Genomic DNA, 8982 nt, shown 5'->3' on the forward strand with positions numbered 1-8982 from the left:
TTCGATCCCTGGCCTCACTCAGTGGGTTAAGGAGCCGGCATGGCCGTGAGCTGTGGTGTAGGTTGCAGATGTGGCTCAGATCTGTTGCTGTGGCTGTGGTGTAGGCCAGTGGCTACAGCTCTGATTAGACCCCTAGCCTGGGAACCTCCATATGCTGCGGGTGTGGCCCTGGAAAAGACCAAAAGAAAAAGACAAAGTAATTCTGATGTAGGAAAGCCTAGGGCCGCACATAGAGACTCAAACCAGACGCCATCAACCCTGCAGGGCCACAGAGGTGGCTCCATCTCTGCAAAGAGCCAGGGATGAGGACAAGGTCTTCTGAGCTAAAGGAGACTTCCTAGTGCCCCAGCTGCCTTCCAACACACAGGCTGCAGCACCTACAGAGGGGCCTGCTGGGGAAGGGGCTGTAACTCTGGTTGAGACAGAGGCTCACCTCGACTTCAGACTGCCTCTCCCGGCAAATGGGCCCAACAATAGGAAAAGAGGAGACCAAGCCAGCAGCTGCCTCCTGCGCTCCTTAGAGATGCTCGGCCCTCTGCTGGCCACTGCGGCAGGGCAAGTGGGCACAGGGGCACCTCTGCCCCAACAGGAGCAACCTAGGAAGGTGTCAAGGGTGCCCCGACCCCGGTCTCAGGCCCAGCGGGAGGGGACAGTGTGGCGAGGCCGGCAGTGCAGACGTGTCCCCAACCCCATGGGTGCTAACCGGAGACCTGCTCCTTTTCCAGACGTGACGTGACTAGCTGAGAAGCCACGGGTCTTCTGCCCACCTGCACAGTATTCGGAAACGTTCAAACACAGCTGAAAGCAAATCGGGATGCTGTGGATAATGAAAATATTTTTAGATTCCTTTTTTTCCGGGGGCGGGGGGGGGAATTGATAGGCGATGGGGGTTGGGGAGGGCGGGGGGGCCTTTCTTGAGTTAAGGGGGTTTCTGTCTGATGTTAATACTTCTTTCGCTGAGAAATGGTATATATACGCGTGTACAGTGTGTGCGTGTGCGTGTGCGTGAGTGCTAGAAGCACGGCCCCCTGCACAGCACCAGCTGAGCTGTTGGTCGCGCTCCTGGCATGGACAGCAGGTGCTTTGGGTTGAGCTGCCTGAAGTGTGTTTGCAGGGAGGGGGCCCCATCAGGGCCAAACTCACCAGGAGTCCTGTGGGGGGCGGGGAAGGGTAATGGGGCTGGGGCTCCCCGCCTCCGCCCCGCCCCACCCCACCTGCAGGAGGCCGCTTTGCCGTCAGGGAGGCTGGTGGGTTCCGTGCAGATCCTGGGAAAATCTAATATGATTGGCCGCCTCTCCGCGGGGCTGCGGGACCAGGGCTGGCAGGACGCCTGCTCTGCCGCATGAGGTCTGTCCCAGGAGCCAGGAGGGGCTGGCCGTTCTCTCGGACTGTGTCCCATCGGAGCAGGTGTGGCCTGGGAAGCACCCCACTGGCAGAAGGAAGAAGGCAAGATAATGCTTCAAGCCTAGGAGCTGGTCAGCGAATGGCTGCTGGGTCCTCATTCTCCCAGCAGAACGTGAGCTGGGCTGGGGCCGGACTTGCTCCAGCCTCCCGTGGGTGTCCCCAAGAGGACACTCCCTGCATGCCTCCGGGATCCAAGGGAGGGAGGGTTTGGGTCCCAGGAGACTTGGAGGAAAGGAATTTGGACAGACCAGGAAGGGAGCTGTTGCATGAGGCGGAACAAGCCCCCACCCCCGCCAGAGGCCGGCCTCTCCCTCCCCAAACCCTGCCATCTCTCTACTTTGTGAAAACCAGGGGGGGGAGTGTGATAAAAGGCCTGGCAGGGGCACCAGCCACCCTGAGACCCTGAGACACCAGACTCCTGAGCATTTCAGCTGAGAAGCAGAGGAAGGCTTGTGTAAATAGCCCGTCGTCTGTGAGATAAGGCTGAGCAGGACGCCTTGCCCCTGGCCTTCCTGGGCTGCAGCTGCCTTGCCAAGTGGCACCAGTGGTGACCAGTGGGAACTGGCTGCCTGGGCCTACCCTCCTCACCCCTGCCCCCCCACCCAGCCTCCTCCCCATCTGCCCTGTCCCCCGTCCAGCCCCACCGCCCACCCAGCAGTCAGAACTGAAAACACCTCTGGACCCAGGACCCACCTGCTGAGTGACACGGCAGCAGGACCAGGGCAGACACACGGTGACAGGCCACCCAGTGGTGTCCTCTGTGCTGGAGTCAGGGACACAAGCCTCCTTGTCCCTCAGGATGGAGGCCTGCCTCCCTCTTGGGGCCCAGGGGCAACAGGTCATGGCAGAGTGTCCCCTCCGCCAGCCCTGGGGACCCAGAGGAAACCCGTTCGGAGCCAGGCAGGTTATAAGCGCCCAGATACATCAGTGATCAAGAGCCCAGACCTGGCCCTTACGTTGTCCTGGAGGAAAGGGGACGCCCAGGTCTCTGGCTCCAGACCCGGCCAGTGTGAGAGGACCGGCCAGTCCCATCAGGGTGACAGGGAAACAGCCTGTGACCAGTGAGTCTGCACAGCCTCAGGGAAGTTCTCCTTTCCCAGCAGGGCCAAGAGCCGGGGCCCAGCCTCTGCCTTGGGGAGGGGCGGCTTATCAGTCTCTCCAGGGGGACAGCTAGGCCTGGTTTAGGTCACCTCTCTCGTGACTCTGGCCAGCTGGGCCCATCACTTTGGAAGAAGCAGAGCTGGGAGGGGCCTGTGGATGCATTTCCTGAAGGCAGCAAGGGGCCTGAGGCCCAGGGCAGTGGAAGCACCAATTGGCCTCACGCTGCCAGGGCTGCCAGACTCAACACCCAGCACAGGACACCCCCACATGTAGCCAGGTCGGGGTGAAGGGGACACCAGACTGCTCAGGGTCTCCCTGTCCTGTCCCGACCCAGGGCCTCCCATGCTAAAGGCAGATCCAGTCACTGGCCACCAGTAGCCGGCCCAGCAGCACGGACTCCAGCTCAGGGTCTCAGGGGTAGCGCTGCTCTCTTTTCCAGCCTGGGGCCTGACCCAGAGGCGGGGTGGGTGGGTGGCCTAGGCGGGGGCTCACGATGGGCAGAGAGGGAAACCTGGGCCCCGCTGCAGCCTGTCGTGCCCGCTGCTCTGCGTTTGTGTAAGAACCTTGGCTGGCCAGGCCCAGTTTCCCTGTGGGCTATTCTATGTGTTTGCTTCTTTGGAAATATACTAAATCAATAAATCGCTGGCGTTTCTTTGAACATTTTCAAGCCGTGGGTTATTTGGGGAGCTGATGAGGACCGAAGGGGCCGTTCACCTTCTCCCGGGAGCTTCTCTTGCTGGCCCTGCCCGGCAGGGACTCAGGGCAGCACATGGGGGTGGGAGTGGGGGCACTGGGGGAGGGGGAGGACCCATGTCCCCACTCGGAGCCCCACATTCCATCCTCAGCTCTGGGATGCTGGTGCCCTGACCTTACAGGTAGTAACGTGCAGCTCAGAGAATGGACAGATGCCCAATGCCACAGCTTATGACAGGGATGCCACCTCAAGGGGACACGTCCAGGGGATATCGAACTGCAGGGGCTATTCATGGAGCTCACGTTCACCGAAAGGTGTTCTTCCTGGGTCTGTGGGACTGGCTGGAGGTCACAAGACCCAAGGATAAGGGGCCCCGCCTCACAAACATGCGCATGGAACTTTCTGAGACACAGGAGTACATGGCCACGTGGTGGTCAGACCGGGGCTTCCAGCAGGGCAGGCCTCGGGGAGGCTGGAGATGGCTCTTCCCGGCTCAGGCTCTCCATAGAGCCCGTGGCCCTGACCTCCCGGGTCACCTCAGTTGTCAGAGAAGCCAGGCAGCGGGAGGCGGGGGGCAGGTAGACCTCAGCCCAGGGGCAGGAAGACAGCCTGTCTGTGGTCCAGGCTGCACCCACACCGGGTCTGGGGTCTGCTGGAAACACGTTGACTCCAAAATGGGAGATCACACGACAAACGCACATCAGGACGCGTTTCATGCATGAGCTATCCTGAAAAGCAGTACAACACACATGCAAGAAAGCGCACAACTTTCGCGCGTCCGGCTGTGTGTATCCCCGCCCAGGGAGAACAGAGGCCAGCCCCAAGTCGGGAGCAGAAGGTGACCGCCTGTGACTGTCCCACTGCCCAGGGGGGCCCCTGTCTGATGGCCCTGCACGTCCTATGGGTGGGGTCAGAGCGCCCTTCTGGCTCCCCTGGCTGATGATCATGAGGCTTGTCCACTGCGGCTCCGTGTCGCCATCAGGGCTGTGAAGCCGCCCGTCTGTGACAATGCAGAATGCGAGGTCTGTCTCCGTCATTGTCACAGCGAGGGTCTACGGACATGAGACCCCCATGCAGACTGGCTGCCTCCGTGCCCAGTAGTCTTTATTGATGGTAAAGATCTTGCTTTTTTTTTTTTTTTTTGTCTTGTTGCCATTTCTTGGGCCACTCCTGTGGCATGTGCAGGTCCCCAGGCTAGGGGTCGAGTCGGAGCTGTAGATGCCAGCCTATGCCAGAGCCACAGCAACGCGGGATCTGAGCCGCATCTGCAACCTACACCGCAGCTCACGGCAACGCCGGATCCTTGACCCACTGAGTAAGGCCGGGGATCGAACCCGCAACGTCATGGTTCCTAGTCAGATTCGTTAACCACTGAGCCACCACGGGAACTCCAAGAACTTGCATTTCTGTGGGAGGTGGGGGCATTTAATGTGTGGGGCACCAGAGGGACTTAACCCGGCCATCCCTGACCAAGAGGGTGAAAGGCCCTTCTGGTCCTCGGAGGACTTGTGGGTGAGAGCAGTGGGTCTGGGGGGGCAGGAGCAGAGGGCAGAGCCGGGGCCACAGGAGCCTCTGGAAGCCTGGACTGCAAGGGAGGGGTGTCCTGAGTCCCAGAGCTGAGACCCCAGACCCCACAGTCTGCAGAGCCATGACGCTGTTTCCTGCCACCCCTTCGAAGCTGATCTGGCCCCGGGCCAGGTCCCCCACTGGAGCCCAGGCTACCCTGGCGACCATCTGACCTCTCGCAGCACCTGTCAGAGTGTAGGGGCTTCTGTGCCCAGCGGCCCAAAGAGGGAACACACGTTATTCATCATAACAGCAGGCTTTTTACTTGAGGGGCCACAAAATCACCTTTCACAGTTTTAAGGCGATCATTTTCCGTTTTGATCCTCACGTGGCCTTAGAGACACAGGCACATCTCAAGGCCCTGACCTCCGATTCAGAGATGAGGAAACAGGCCCCAGGAGACCCACCCAGACACATGCAGGGCTTCTGCAGGAGAAGCGAGTGGGCAGGATCCTCGGCCCCGGGGAGCTGCCCAGCGCCTGAGCTTGAGGACTGGGGAAGATGGGCCCACCCGAGGGCACTGCCGTACAAAACTCATCCTCGGTGATTCAGCAGCCCGTGCTGCTGAAACCCTGTGCCAGACCCTAAATCCTTGTGTTTTGAAGGAAAAGCCTTTTCCTTTAGCCCCCCAGGCCTCTCCTCAGTCTCAAAAGGCTGACTCGAGAGTGAATAACCAGGAAATATTGTTACGGCTAAAAACTAGTCAAAACAGCCTTCATGGTGTTATGTCCCACCTTGGCCACAAATGGTTACTTTCTAGTTAGAGTCACATTGCACCTTGTGTCTGGCTTTTCACACATGATCTCTTCCTTGATTAACTGCTTTCTTTTACTCATGGTTACTTTCCCTTTTTTTTTTTTGCTTTTTAGGGCTGCACCTGCGGCATATGGAGGTTCCCAGGCTTGGGGTTGAGTCGGAGCTGTAGCTGCCAGCCTATGCCAGAGCCACAGCCACTCAGGATCCAAGCTGCGTCTGCAACCTACACCACCGCTCATGGCAACGCCGGGGATCCTTAACCCACTGAGCGAGGCCGGGGATCGAACCCGGAACCTCATGGATCCTAGTCGGATTCGTTTCCGCTGCGCCATGACGGGAACTCCTACGCATGGTTGCTTTCCAGTTAGAGTTCTATTGCACCTACTCCCTAACAGCCCTTCCCTGCAAGCATCTTCACTCCAGAGAGAAGGTCAAGGAAGGATAAGCCCCAAGACAACCAGAAACCATCCCTGGACCCATTGATGCTGGCTTTGATGACTCCGAAAGGACCTATGGATGAAGGAGAATAATACAAACACCTTAATCAATAACCCTGTCTTCTGAGCTAAACCTGTAAACCCCCTTGCTGTCCCCTCTCAAGTCAGGACAGTTTTGAGGCATTAGCCTGCTGTGTCCCCCTGTGCCTGGCAAAGCAATAAAGCTGTTCTTTATGCTCCACCCAAAACTCTGGCTCTGAGACTAAATTGGTGCCCCTGTACAGAGCCCGCGTTTTTGGCTCTGCTGCCCGAGGCCTCGTAAGATGGCACATCTGGACTGCTGTGCAGACCTGCGGATGAGGAGCAAGGGCTGATTCTTGGGAGAGCAGGTCCCAGATACTCTGGGAGAACCATCCCATCTGGGGCCAGCTGCTTTGCTTGCTTAGAATACGGGGGCTAATGAGACCAGGCCTCAGGGCGAGATATGCCTCAGTGATTCCAGCAGCCGTGTCCCTACCCCCCGCCGCCCCGCCTACTTGGTCGTCCTGCCTAACTGGTCACTCTGCGGTACTGCCACTGGCTCAGCAGGGGACAGTCACTGTTCAGCATCTCAGGGATGCGTGCAAAGCTGACAAGCCCACGGGTGGTGGGTCAGCAAAGACCCCATATAAGAAAGGACTTCAGGAGTTCCCTTCCTGGCTCAGTGATTAACGCACCCGACTGGGATCCATGAGGTTGAGGGTTCGATCCCTGACCTCGTTCAGTGGGTTAAGGATCCAGCATTGCTGTGAGCTCTTGTGTAGGTCATAGACATGGCTGGGATCCTTCATTGCTGTGGCTGTGGTGGAGGCCAGCAGCTGTAGCTCAGATTCAACCCCTAGCCTGCGAACTTCCATATGCCACAGGTGCAGCCCTAAGAAGCAAAAAAAGAAAAAGAGAAAAAGAAAAAAGAAGAAAGGACTTCATCCTCTTCGGCCAACCATGAAGAAGCATCACGGCTGGTGAATTAAGAAAAAAAGCATTTAGCAAATGGCTCTAAATATATGGGCCCGAAATGCCACCCCCTACCGCAAGGAAACGTTGCTTGGGTCTCGACGGTCAAGGGGACCCCCGCCCCCTGCCGCCGCTGAGCCATGAGTGTCATTCAGGACCTTCCCAGTCTCATACCCTGGCATTCTGGGACCCACCCCAAGCTTTCCCTGGGGACAGCTGGGCTATGGGGACAGGTAGATCCAAAGAAAAGTGATCACACTTTCATCACCTACTTCTTCATCTCGATGCCACAAGTAGGAATGTACACTCGCATTTCACAGATAAGGAAATGAAGGTTCAGAGAGGTTGAGTAACTTGTTCCAGGTCACACAGCTGGTAGGGGACAGAACTGGCATGTGAACCAGGTCTGAGGCCCACTCCTCCCCCTCCTTGAGCTGCATCCAACAGCAGTGGCCGACAATTAGGTCACTCCTGCCCTGCCCTTTGATGGCAGGAGAAAGGGCAGGGCTGTGAGAAACAGGTGTCCCCACAGGAGCCTGGGCTAGATGGCAGGCGACACACCTGACCCACCACACAGCATCCACGACCTGCGCCTCTGGAGCTGTGGCAGGGTTTCCTAATTCTCCTTGTCAACTGATTTTCACATTTTCCAGCCACAGAAACGTGGAAGGCTACATCACCAAACTGGTAAAACTGGGGCCGGCCTGGTGAAGGAGGCGGGGTGGCAGGGCATGGGGGGGCGCTGGTCCTTAGAACCCTGGTCCCCAGCAGTTATTGGAAAACCTCCAGTCACGTCCAACCCCCCCGCCCCCCATTTGCAGGTGCGGAAACCAACCCAGAGAGGAGAAACCACCTGCTCAGGGTCACACAGCAGCTCCAGCAGCAAGGGCCCAGCCCTCCTCCTGCACCAGCCTCACCTCCCACGGGTCGGGTGTACTTCCTGGGAGCCCACCCAGCCCTCACCTCCCCAATGGTCCTTACAATCCCTGTCTTCTTCTGCACTGGACAGGGAACCCCTGTCTCAGCAGAGATCCAGCAGCTCCTGCCACAGAGAAGAGGCGGGGGTCATTTTCTAAAGGAACAGGAAAGAAAGGAGGGGGGAGAGAAATGCTTAATAAGACAAGCTCCCCACCCCCACACCCCCGCCAAGGGCTCCACATAGACTGTCTGCTTCAGAGAAACAAAAGACAAAGGTTGATGACAGCTCCACACACCAGTTACCCAAACTACTCTGGCCTCATCTTTGCTACTTCCTTTCCCGTTCGGGCCCCAAGGCCTGCGCTCTAAAATGCCGCCAACCCTGTCCTGGCTGGGCCCCCATCCAGCCCCGCTGGGACCATCGCGAGAGGCTGGTACCTCCAGCTGCCTCTGCACCTGTGTCCCCAAGGCCCCCAGCCTCCAGAGCCATCCGGAGAATGATGCTTTTGGTACCCTTCCTCTGCCCACAAACGTCAGCCGGCTCCCAGTTTTCCGTAGCTGGGATTCCAAGGCTGCCCCGCAAGGCTCTCCCAGGCTGGGTGCCCCCCCAAAACTCCCCTCCCTGCCCTGCCCCTTCCCAGTCATCCGCCCACAGACCCAACATTCATAAACCGCTTGAAGGTGACGCCGGGTGTGGAGTCATAGGCTCTCACATCCAGCCGTGATTCTAAAAGCCAAGAAAAATAAATAAATAAAAGCCTCCCAGGCCTGCCTCCTGCTTTGGACCCTGGGAGTCTGGTCAAGGACCCCCTGGTGGAAGCTGCTCTGATGGCTAGGCTCCCCCTGAGACAACTCCCCCACCCCCGCCACGTCCTGGCCTTATCTCCCCCACCCAGGGCCACAGAGAACAGGGCCATCTCTGCAGGACAGGCCTCCCACTGCCTGCGTTCTGCCATCTGTGCCCATGCCAGCTCACATCCAGGCTCTGCCCTCCATCCCGTCACCCTTCCCTGGGGGACACAGGCCAGAGTCCCTCTCCTTGTCTTGTCGGCCTTCTCTGAGCGCATCTCAGGTTGTCATCGTCCCTCTTGAGGGCCAGACTGGACAGGGTGG

The 8982-nt window shown here is 58.5% G+C and overlaps 1 protein-coding gene across 1 annotated transcript in view; it reads left to right on the forward strand.

The window, feature by feature from the left end:
- The window catches only part of PKP1 (plakophilin 1), a 46106-nt gene extending 42943 nt beyond the window's left edge, over positions 1–3163 (forward strand). The window contains exon 14 of the mRNA XM_084980750.1: positions 726–3163. The gene's annotated coding sequence lies outside the window, so the exon portion shown is untranslated. The remainder of the gene's footprint in view (positions 1–725) is intronic.
- Positions 3164–8982: the final 5819 nt, after the last annotated feature.

The sequence above is a fragment of the Sus scrofa genome, chromosome 10 (genome assembly GCF_054392235.1).
Source record: "Sus scrofa isolate SSC_HxYL_T2T_F1_AM1 chromosome 10, Sscrofa_HxYL_maternal_Yorkshire_Landrace_v2.0, whole genome shotgun sequence".
NCBI lineage: Eukaryota > Metazoa > Chordata > Mammalia > Artiodactyla > Suidae > Sus > Sus scrofa.